An 11780-nucleotide genomic window follows, 5' to 3' on the forward strand; every position below is an offset into this window, starting at 1 on the left:
CCAGACCCCATGTGTACAAACAGAGGAAAGGTTTTAGTTGAGAAGCTACGAGGGACCATGAATGAGATGCTACCTGAACAACAGCAGCAGCAACAGCAAAGACTTGTATTTCATGGAGAAGTCAGACACTTCTAGAAGAGCTGCGGGGAACAAAGACCATGCAGGGAAAACAAGTCCTAAACTTAGAAAGTTCTTTTGTGAAGGGAGAAGACATGGGCGGAAGGCAGAGGCACTGCACTGTCAGCTAAGCAACTGCTTTTTGTAAATCACTCTCTTCTGGAGCTCTGCATTTTTTTTAAATGTAGATAAGCAGCCTAGCATCCAAAGCAAACTCAGCTTAAGCTGAGAATCCAAACAAACCATAAAGATGCTGGTACCCCAGTTCAAATCCAAGTGAAAGCAAAGAACAAAAGGAAGCAATGTTGCTTGTGAGAACATGTTGATTTTAAGCTAGATTTTTTTTCTATTTCTTTTTTTAAGATTTTATTTATTTATTCATGAGACAGACACACACACACACAGAGAGAGAGAGAGAGAGAGAGAGGCAGAGACATAGGCAGAGGGAGAAGCAGGCTCCATGCACCGGGAGCCCGATGTGGGATTCGATCCCAGGTCTCCAGGATCGCGCCCTGGGCCAAAGGCAGGCGCTAAACCACTGCGCCACCCAGGGATCCCGGGATCCCCGATTTTAAGCTGGCTTTCTAAATTGCCTACACTGACACTTTGGATGGAGTGGCCTGTCGTAGTCAAGGTATTTATTCTTTAGTGTGTGTGGAATAAGGAGGAAATGCACCTAAAAAATGAATTTAAAATGAAGCTTTAGATATCTTCCACACATGATCAAATTATAAAAAATTGAACCAAAAGACCAGCTACAGTTATGACATATTTTTCGGGATGAATTCTAGAAAATTAATGTGGTGTGGGTGAGAGAGCAAGTCTTTGGGTATTAAAAAACCCAGGAACTGAGCAAAAGCACATGTTTATTCCAGAATCGCCCAATACCCTCCAAGTAACAAGTGCTGCATGTTGAATTCAGCTTTAAAAAATGGCAAGGAGAGCAGTACACAGCCCTCTCCACATGCTGAAATACAGGCACATTCTTAATGCTTTTTAAATGTGAAATAATTACAAACAAAATGACTTAGAGAAACTATAAGCATCAATGCAAGTTTCTGACTTCAGTTGGGAAAACAGTGCATCTCACCTCAAACAAAAGGCAGACACTGTGCTTTATCCCAAAAAGGAACGGAAGAAAAATGACCTTTATTCCACACTTCCGTGTGGTTCTGATCTAATAGCATGACAGATTGTGGAAGACCACCTAAAACTTTGAGCAAAGACCCTTCCCCATATTCTTCTTAAGAAGCCCAGTGAATATGCACTAGGAACGTGGGTGGTTTACTTTCCATGAGATGCATTGGGATGGGAAGAAATAAAAGAAGAAAATCTGAAGCCCAATGTGAAATCAGACACAAATAAGAGACCTTCTTATCACAGATGAAGGAAAGAGATTAGTAGCTCACCAGTGCATTCCTTGATAGAATGATTTCAATGCAGATAGGAGAAACCAGAATTTTAGGATTTCACAAGCTCTGCTGAAAATAATTCTACATATGATGTTTTAGATATAAGAAAATTAGAATAGTCTGTTGGCAATATTTTTTTCCTCTTCAGCTTCAGTGTTTGCTGGATGTTAGTTCCAGTCAAAATGAAGTAGTTCCATTCCTCCCAGGTTTCTTCTCTTGCAAACAGAAATATCCTTGGACATAACACAGCAAACAGGAAGTCTCTGAAAGAGGGCAAGAAGGTGGACTGCCCAGGGATGTCAAGACTTGAGGAATGACATGGTGGGGAGTTCAGTTTGTTTATTTTCCTTCTAAATGGGACAAAGTGCTGGAGAAGTTTGTAACTCAGAACCACCAACAGATACAAGCAAGAAAAAAAAAAAAAAAGCTCCACAAAAAGCCTGCTTCCCCCAGCCAAAAGACTGGGAAGTGAGCAGCACTTCCTAGCAGCACAGAAAATCTTTGCATAGTACCCCACCCAACACCAAACACCTACAGGAAACCTGTCTGCTGTTCCAGGATGAGAGTAGTACTGATCTATAAGTTCCGTGTCCTGTAGGTGGAATCATCACTAGATTCTGATCCCTCTGCTGGGGGGTTGATCTCCCATCTCCCCACCTGGCAGAAACAGACAGTGCTCTGATTCCCCCACTGTGAAACCGAGTGGGGAACAGATCTTCTACACTTCCACCCAGCAGAAGCAAGTTGTAATGGTTCTTCCTCAATATAATTTTGAAAACTCCTGAGAAGTCTTACCCAGTGTCCTGTTCTTCTTCCTTCTTGAAGTGCTAGACTCCTTCTGTTAACATTTTCTTTCTGTTTAGAGATTCCTTCAGTCATTATTGAAAATTATGCCCCTGAGGACAGATTTTCTCGTGAAGTGTCCTTTCATCTGAGAAGGTCTTGGTTTCCCCTTCATTCCTCTAAGATATTTTTGCTGGGCATATAATTTGGGATTGCCAATTTTAAAGGTTTTGTTTTTGTTTTTGTTTATCAAACTTGAATAATGTGGTGCCACTTCTTTCTAGCTTCCATGATTTCAGAGGAGAAATCACTACTATTCACATTGTTGCTCCCCTGTAGATAATGTCTCATTTTCTTTCTAGCCTCTTTCAAAATTGTTTGTCTTGGGTAATCTGAAGTTTAATTATGATACATATTGACAGATAAGGTCCTCCAGCCAACCAGCCCTCCTTACCATGGGGGTCAGGCAAGTGCCCACTTACGCCTGAATAGCAGGCTTCAGACCCTTGCCAGCCTATGGGATTATTAAAACATGTTAATCACATCATCCCACAGGATACAGTGGTCACCTCATACTCTTGTTACTACAAAGCCTGCCTCCCATGGCCCCTGCTGGTTCACTGTACTCCAGACTATACACTGGAGTCCAGGTGGCCCTGAGTCCTCCTTCCTGGGATGTGAGTGTAAGTTGTTGACAAACTGCTGTTAATTTTATCTGACTTGTGTTGGGTGCTAGGTGTTCCACCATTCCTATAACAGTAGGATGGGGATCTCTCACCATTGGAGTGAAAAGGAGGTGTTCAGCATGGATGGAAATGGAGAGTCTTATGCTGAGTGAAATAAGTCAATCAGAGAAAGACAATTATCATATGGTTTCACTCATATGTGGAATATAAGAAATAGTGAAAGGGACTATAAGGGAAAGGAGGGAAAGTGAGTGGGGAAAAATTAGAGATAAAGACAAGCCATGAGAGACTTCTAACTCTAGGAAACAAAAAAGGGTTGCAGAAGGGGAGATAAGTGGGGGGGATTGGGTAACTGAGTGACAAGCGTTAAGGAAGGAACATGATGTGATGAGCACACTGGGTATCATATGTTGGAAAATTAGGGAAAAAAGTGTTCAAAGCAAGTGTAAATGATCTAAATTCAACAATTAAAAGCCAGAAATTGACAGGATAAAGAGCGATGACAATAACAACATCAAAACTCCCCATGCAGGCGCAGCGGTTTGGCGCCTGCCTTTGGCCCAGGGCGCGATCCTGGAGACCCGGGATCGAATCCCACGTCAGGCTCCCGGTGCATGGAGCCTGCTTCTCCCTCTGCCTGTGTCTCTGCCTCTCTCTCTCTCTCTCTGTGACTATCATAAATAAATTAAAATTTTTTGAAAAAAAAATCCCCATGCAACAACTTGTCTTATATGTTAATTTATAAGATAAATTTAAAATTTAACCATATAGGTGGATTAAAAGTAAAAGAATGGAAAAAATATACCATGGAAACATTAAGTAAAAAAAGGTAAGTGTGTTAATATCAGATTAAGTAAACTTTATCAGAACAAAAGAATACTGAGGACAAAGAGGGACATTGCTTAGTAAGAAGAGAGTCAGTACACCAAGAACATAGCAATTTTAAACATAAATGCAGGGCAGCCAGGATGGCTCAGCAGTTTAGTGCCACCTTTAGCCCAGGGTGTGATCCTGAAGACCTGGGATCAAGTCCCATGTCAGGCTCCCTGCATGGACCCTGCTTTTCCCTCTGCCTGTCTCTGTCTCTGTCTCTCATAAATAAGTAAACTCTTTTTTTAAAAAAAATAAAAACATAAATGCACCAAACACCAGAGCTTCAAAATAAATAAAGCCAAGCTGATAAAACTGAAAACACAATTATAGTTGGAGAATTTAATATTCCTCATTCAGCAACTTATAAAGCTACTATAAAGAAATTTGACAAGGATATAGAAGACCTGAATAATACCATCAACCAACAGGATCTAATTGACATTTACAGAGCATTCCATCCAATGGTAGCAAGATACACAATTTCAGCATTCATGGAACATTTACCAAGATAGACCATATTCTGGGTCATAAAACAAACTTTAACATTTGAAGCAATTGGAATCATATAGAGTGTATTCTCTGACCACAATGGAATCCAGCTGGAAATTGGTAACAGACAATTAACAGTGAATTCTCAGAACACTTAGAAATTCATTTGTCAAAGATGTAGTCTCGAGGGAGATTAAAAAGTACTTAATTCTGAATGAAAATGGAAACACAAAATATCTAAATCTCTGGGATGCTACTAAAGCAGCACCAAGAGGGACATTTAGCAGAAAAGATTTCAAATTAGTAATCTAAATTCGTACCCACCAGAGAAAAAGAACAGCAAAATAAACCCAAAGCAGAGCAGAAGGAAGGAAATAATAAAGAACATAAATTAATGAATTTGAGAACAAACAATAGAGAACAATCAATGAAAGAAAAGCAAGCTGGTTCTTTAAAAAGATCAATAAAATTGATAAACTTCTAGCAAAATTGTTGATAAAAAGAGAGAAGGCACATTTTACCAATACCAGAAATAAAATACTGAACTCAACTACAGATCTTGCTGTCATTTAAGAATAACATGGGAATGCTAAAGCAATTTTACACAATTCAACAGCTTCGATGAAATGGACCAAATTCTCTAAAACACAAACACATAATTCTCCAGTATGAAATAGATAACCTGAATATTCCTGTAACTATGAAATAAATTATATCTTTAATTTAAATCTTCCAAAAACGAAAATGTCAGGCCCAGCTGGTTTTACTTGAAATCTCCAGTAAACATGTAAAAAGTGGAACATGGATTTAAACATAAATTTTAAAAATATAGGATATTTAAAAGGAAACATAGGAGAAAATCTTCAGGATTTAAAGCTAGGCAGAGTCTTAGATATAACACCAAAAGCGCCATCCACAAGGAGACAAAAAAAAAAAAAAAAACAAAAAAAAAAAAAAAACACACTGGAATTCATCAAAATTAAAAATTTTTGTTCCCTAAAAGATTCTGTTAGTAAGATAAAAAGACAAGTTGCAACCTGGGAGAAAATATTTTCAGACAGCTATCTGACAAAGGTCTTCTATCTAGAGTATGTAAAAATCTCTCAAATTCAACAGTAACAGATAAAGAATCCAGTTAGAAATGAGGAAAAGGCATACACATACATTTCACCAGACAGGATATAGAGGTGGCAAATCAGCCCATGAGAAGATGTTCAGTATCACTGGCCTTTAGGGAGATGCACATTAAAATCATGATACTAATGCTACACACCTAATGAAATTGCTAAAAACAAAAATAAGGACATATCTAAATGCTGGCAAGACTCTGGAGAACCTGGATCACTCCTGCATTGCTGGTGGAAATGAAAAATGTTATAACTACTCTGGAAAACAATTTGGCAGTTTCTTAAAAAAACTAAACATGCACTTACCATATGTCCTAGGAAATTATATTCCTGGGTATTTATGGCAGAGAAATGAAAATATGTGTTTGCAAAAAAAACAAAAAACAAAAAACTGTACCATAATGTTTAATGGCAGCTTTATTCACATTAGTCAGAAACTGGAAACAAGCCAGATGTCCATCAATAGGTGAACAGTTCAACAAACAGTAGTACATCCATACCACTAGAGTACCACTCAGCTGTAGAAAGGAGCAAACTGTTGACATACACAACAACCTGAAGGAATCTTCAGAGGATTATGCTAAGTAAAAAACAAAACAAAAGAAAAAACACCACAAAACAAAAAACAACCCTCAAAGGTGACATATCATATTATTGCATTTATATAATATTCTTGAACTGACAAAACAGTGGAAATAGGGAACTGATTATAGGATGTCGGGGGTTAAGGAGTGGGCTGGCAGGGGGGAGCAGAGTGGTGGTGGATGGAACTTGGCAACACAGGGCATCTTGCTGTGATGAGTCTTGTCTCTATCTTGACCGTACCAATGTCAATACACCAGCAGTATATTTTACTACACTTTTACAAGAGGCTACCATTGGGGAAGACTTGGTAGAGAGTACATGGGGTGCCTGCATTATGTTTTACAACTGCACAGGAATCTGTACATATTACCTCAAATTAAAAGTTTAACTTTTAAAATGCTGAATAAGAGCAGGCCCTGCCATAGTCTTCCCCCATAGAGCTATTTTTATCTTTTTCAGTTGTATTTCTTTGAGATTGACTTCCATATTTTTCTGGATGTTTTGATTGTTGATCTTTGGTTTATTAATTGAAGACAATTGGAGATCAATCTATAGCTATTGATACTTTATGGTAGTTGAGAACTTAATTATTGTGGCAAATTTTTAATTTAAAATTTAATCGCTGGGGCTTTGAGTGTTCTGCTTTCCGCATTGTCTGTTTTCTCTGCGCTCTGTAGTTCTGTTTGTTTGTTCTGGAGTTCTCACACTGAGACCTTTTCTCAGTGTGGGCTGCCCCTGACTCTGTCTTCTTATTTGTGAATTTACTGCAAGTTTGAATGGCATCCCTGTGTGACTATGGGGTAGGGAAAGGGCAGGTTTGTTGGCAGGTAGGCTTCACTGCAGGAGGTTGGCCTTTAGTTAGTGGACCCCAAGTGTCGGAATTGGACATTCTCCACCCTGCCAGGGGTGAATTTAGGGCAGATGGGATGGCACCTTCTGGCTTCTCAGTGCTGGGCCAGGGTCAGAGAGAGGTTGCAGTGTGTTCATCCATATTCCTCACATCTGATCATGACTGGGCACCATGGGCCATCTCCTCTCCTGGTGGGATGCCTGGCCTTGTGGGTTAAGGAGGGCATCTAAAGGGTCTGCGGCTCCATATGCAGACTGTCTTCTAGGTCCTATTTCTGGTAGCACCCCCTTTTCCTCAGGAACCTGGCACTCCTGCAGTCTGGAGGGTCTCTACCCTTCCTGTTGGAGCCTTCTCTCTGCAGGCATGTAGGTGACACTTTCTCACTCTCCTTCCCCAAATTTTCCTCCTGTTCTCTTTTCCAGTTAGTGGGTGACACCTCTGTTTGTTTGAATACTATTCATCATTTTGGTGGGGTTTGGGAAAGGAGAGGAGATAAATGTGTGAGTCTATGATCTTTGTCTGTAGTAAGTTGAACAACTGCCACAATTTCCTGTGTTCTAAGATGCCATTGTTCATTCAATCACAGCATATCCAGAGCAAAAGGAACAGTTACCACATCAAATGTTCACATCTATTATGAGATGCATTCTGATTTTAAAACAGCAAAATGTTCTTGAACTTGGGAGAGTGTGGTAAGCTCGAACTTCCCTTCATGCCTGAACTTCCCGTTTATTTTGTCTTCCTTGTAGACTGGGTGAATGCTTCTCTGAGAAGACAAGCAAACAAGAAGAACAGAGAGTTGGGAGGAATAAAGAAGGCAGCAAGGGCTGCTCATACGGCTGCTCCCCTCCCCCTCCACTGTGAAATTCACTGTTTCTTCCTTTTTCCCAGAAACAGCAATCTACCAAACTTGTAGGAATTAAATTTAAATACAAAGAATCTAGAGTCTGAATTGGGCCAAAGCCAAGCGCGCTGACATGCAAGCATGCAGGGTGAAGTGGTGGAGGGATGGCTCTGGGCAGGAGTCATCTAGGGGCTTGGTTGTCTTCAGTCCCCTGAGACCTGATAGTGTGACCCATCCCCCTGCGACCTTGGGCAGTATTGTCTTTGGTTGGATACTAACCAATCCTCAGCCGCCACAAGTGGAATGTTTAACATGTGGAAAATCTTTATATTGAAACTGCACAAAGGGCAAGGGTCATGTGAGGGGAGTAGGGTTAGAGGGCATCCACTAGACGAGATCAGTCAGTGTCTTATTACACCATAAGAGCAAGGCCAAGCCTGAGTCTAAACAGAGAAGGAGATGTGTATTTAAAAGATAAGATGGAGCGTAGGCTGGGATGGCCTGCCTGAAACTTCTGGAGAGGCAGTGATGGTCCATCCTGGAAGGAGGGTGCAGCTTTGTCTATCTTGGTACAGAAGAAAAGTATCTCCAAAGAAGAGAGAGTACATGTTCCTCTTCAGAGTGGAGATCTCTGGGAATATTGATTTCAGTGTATTCTTAGCAGGAATTCTGTGTAGGAGTAGAACTGTGGGTGCCATTTCTTGGCTTCTTCTTTACTTATTTGTAGTTCCCACGTATTCTATCATGAGCATGGGATACTTTGGTCACAAAAGAGTAAAGTAATGCAAAAAGAAATTTTGAATCTTGCATATCTTGCCTTGGTTTGGCCCTTGGAGCCCAGTTTTCTTGTTTGTAAAATGGGGATGACGACAATGCTACCAAACTCATAGGCTGAGTGACAGGTGATCATAAGCACTTGGCTCATCGCCTGCCCAGGGCAGAAACTTGTGCTACATTTCACGTTGACATTGGCTGTCCTGGTGACCTGTTCTGAACCATGACATGAACTGTGTGCCTAGGGGCATGTGGGAAAGCAGGAAGTCCACGAAGACAACAATATTGTAAAAACTTTGTCTTGCCTTTGAGGAAAGAGTGTGGCTAAGTTTCAGAGGGGCATGTCAAGGGATAAAAGAGACTTATTTATAGGGTTTCCAGGTTTAGCAAAAAAAACCCACACAGGACACCTAGTTCAATGTGAATATCAGATAAACAATGAATAATTTTTGGTATAAATATGTCCTATGCAATATATTTTGGACACGTGTATAGCAAGAGGAATTTGTTGTTTATCTGGAATTCAAATTTAACTGGGCATCCGGTATTTTGTCTGGCAGCCCTCCTGTTTCTCAGTGCCATGCATTTACTTGTCTCAGCTACTGCTGTCACCTTCTCTGTGGGCTGCAGGCGCGTCAGGATTTGGGGCTTGCTGACTTTCTGGGGTAATCTAGCTTGGGCCCCTCCTGTGTCCATGAGTCTCACAGTGGACCAAGTGCACAGCTAAGCTTGAGTCAGCCTCCAAGCTTCCTGACCCCTCTGGAAGCCTTGTTGTGGATCCTCTTTTGATTGCTGTTGCCCTCAGATCTGGCCCACTTAAAACCTGGGCTCTCCTGGAAGCAAGGGAGAAATGGTCTGTTAGGCAGTTGAGGAGCTTGGGGTCTCCTGGGCACACACTCAGTGTTCCTGCTTCACAAAGGTGGGGAGACCTTGAAGCAAACTTCAGACCCATGACAGCAGGGAGTCAGGGTATAATGCTAGCCACCTCTCTTCCTCATCCTCCTCTTCCCAGGCCTCCCTGCCCTTGACCCCACATTTTCACCCTTTAGAATTTCCAACTGAATCCCTTGCTCAAGGCTAGGAATGTAGCTGATGGTTCTGGTCGGTGGTGAGCCCAGACTCATTGCCTCTTTCTAGGCCTTCCAGTAGGTTCTGCTATCCCCAACCCCCTCTTCTCTTGTTCTCTGGCTGCTGCCCCTCTAGCACGTTCCCACAGTCAGATGCTTTCATGGCCTGTTGTAGCAACATCCCCGAAATTCCCGAGGGGCCCCTGCCTAGCCAGTGTGTTTCCTTTTCTCAAGTGTACGTGGGAATGAGGGCTGTCTGCTGGGATTAACAGTGCACATGATTTCCTAGACTCTCTCAGCGCCTGCTTCCTGTGGAGGGCCCCTGAGTTCTGAGCCATGTGGGTCCCACGTGCCTGAAGCGTGGGCGTGGAAGAGCCCCGGGGGCCTCCTGGGTGACTGGCCCCGCTGGTGGCCACGCCTCCTCCCGCCTCAGTGGACCCCAGTGCAGAGGTGTATTGCTCTCTGGAGCTGACTGTAAGATCTTCAGGAACACTGTGAGTTGGTTGTTGGCCACAGCCTTTATTAAAAATTATGTAAACTTTCCATTAAATATATCAAAAGCAAAGGTGATGAATGGTAATGAACTCAAATCTTACCATTTCCTAATTATTTTAGTACAGTTTTCCACGATCTATGCTCTCGAGTTATTTTCATCTACGCTCTCCGTACAGGTGGGACTGCTATACAGCACGATGGTATGGGGCCACCCATCTCTTCCCAGTTCTGGGTTCAGTGACGTTACACATTGGTAGCTTGACATGGACCATTTAGGAATATTTACACCATGGAAGTCACCAAATGCTATAAATTAGTGTTTTATTCTTTGGAAAGCTGGTGGTTAAACATTTACCAGCATACCAGGGCTTACGTGCCATTGGTTTGTTTATCGAAAATAAGTGAAATCCTTTAATCACATCGTTTGAGCACTGTGCAAATGGGCGCCAGCCTAGCCGGTGACATCACTGGTTTAAATCTGAGATCCTCTCCTTTCTGCTGTCCCGATGCCTGCAGCTTCTCTGGACCTTGGCTCTCCTCTGCCCATCCCCTTTGCCTCCTCCCCAGCACTCAGCAGCTTGCCCGTCTCCCCACCACAGCTCTCAAGCACTTATTATGTAGCTTCCCTTGGATTTTTAGCCAAGTCCTTCCTTTCTTGCCACTGGGTTGTCTTTGCACATTCTCCTGAGTGCATCACAAAGTGCTAGGGACACAGTGTACTGTGCTCGCAGGACCCTCCCAGGCCATGCTAACAGCACCATTGCCCTTAGCAGAAACAGCAATAGCTGTCTACACCTGTGCTCATGCTACCTGGACAGCACTCGGGAGTCCCCACAGGCCTGCCTTGTGCATTTCTCCCTTCATCCTGACACCTTTAGGAGAAATGAGAATTCAGGGGTATGACTGAATATTAGCTGGAAGAGAACTTTTCAGGCTGCCCTGAGCAGCATGTGGAACCTACAGATTTTATCTGAGTAGTAAAGGGGAGGGCTTCACCCCTTCAAACTCCAGACTATGCAAAGAGAGACAGTAGTTGAAACTGTGAACCGTGGGAGGGACAGTTCATCTGGCTTTCCTACTTTTACTAGCTGAGTGAACGTGGGCACTCTCTGCCTCAATTTCCTCATCTAAAAATGCAGATAATATCAGTTCTTGTCTCATAAGGGCTTTTGTGAAGTGTAAATGAGTGAATACACATAAAACTCTTAGAACACTGCCTAGCTAATAAATGTTAATCATTGTCATTACTGGAGCTATATGCAAAAATTGTTTTCTTTTCTTTTTTTTATTTTATTTTATTCATGAGAGACACAAAGAGGGAGACAGAGAGAGTTAGAGACACAGGCAGAGGGAGAAGCAGGCTCCATGCAGGGAGCCTGATGTGGGACTCGATCCTAGGTCTCCAGGATCACACCCTGGGCCGAAGTCAGCGCTAAACCACTGAGCCACCCAGGCTGCCCAAAAAATTGTTTTCAATAAAATAGTTCTGATAACAAAGAGATTTAAAATATAATATTATGCAGCCATCAGAAAGGATGAATACCTACTACTTACTTCAATGTGGATGGAGCTGGAGGAAATTATGTGGAGTAAAATAAGCTAATTGGGGAAAGACAATTATATATGGTTTCACTAATATGTGGAATATAATAAATAGTGAAAGGGATTGTAAAGGTAA

This window comes from Vulpes lagopus, chromosome 5 (genome assembly GCF_018345385.1).
Source record: "Vulpes lagopus strain Blue_001 chromosome 5, ASM1834538v1, whole genome shotgun sequence".
NCBI lineage: Eukaryota > Metazoa > Chordata > Mammalia > Carnivora > Canidae > Vulpes > Vulpes lagopus.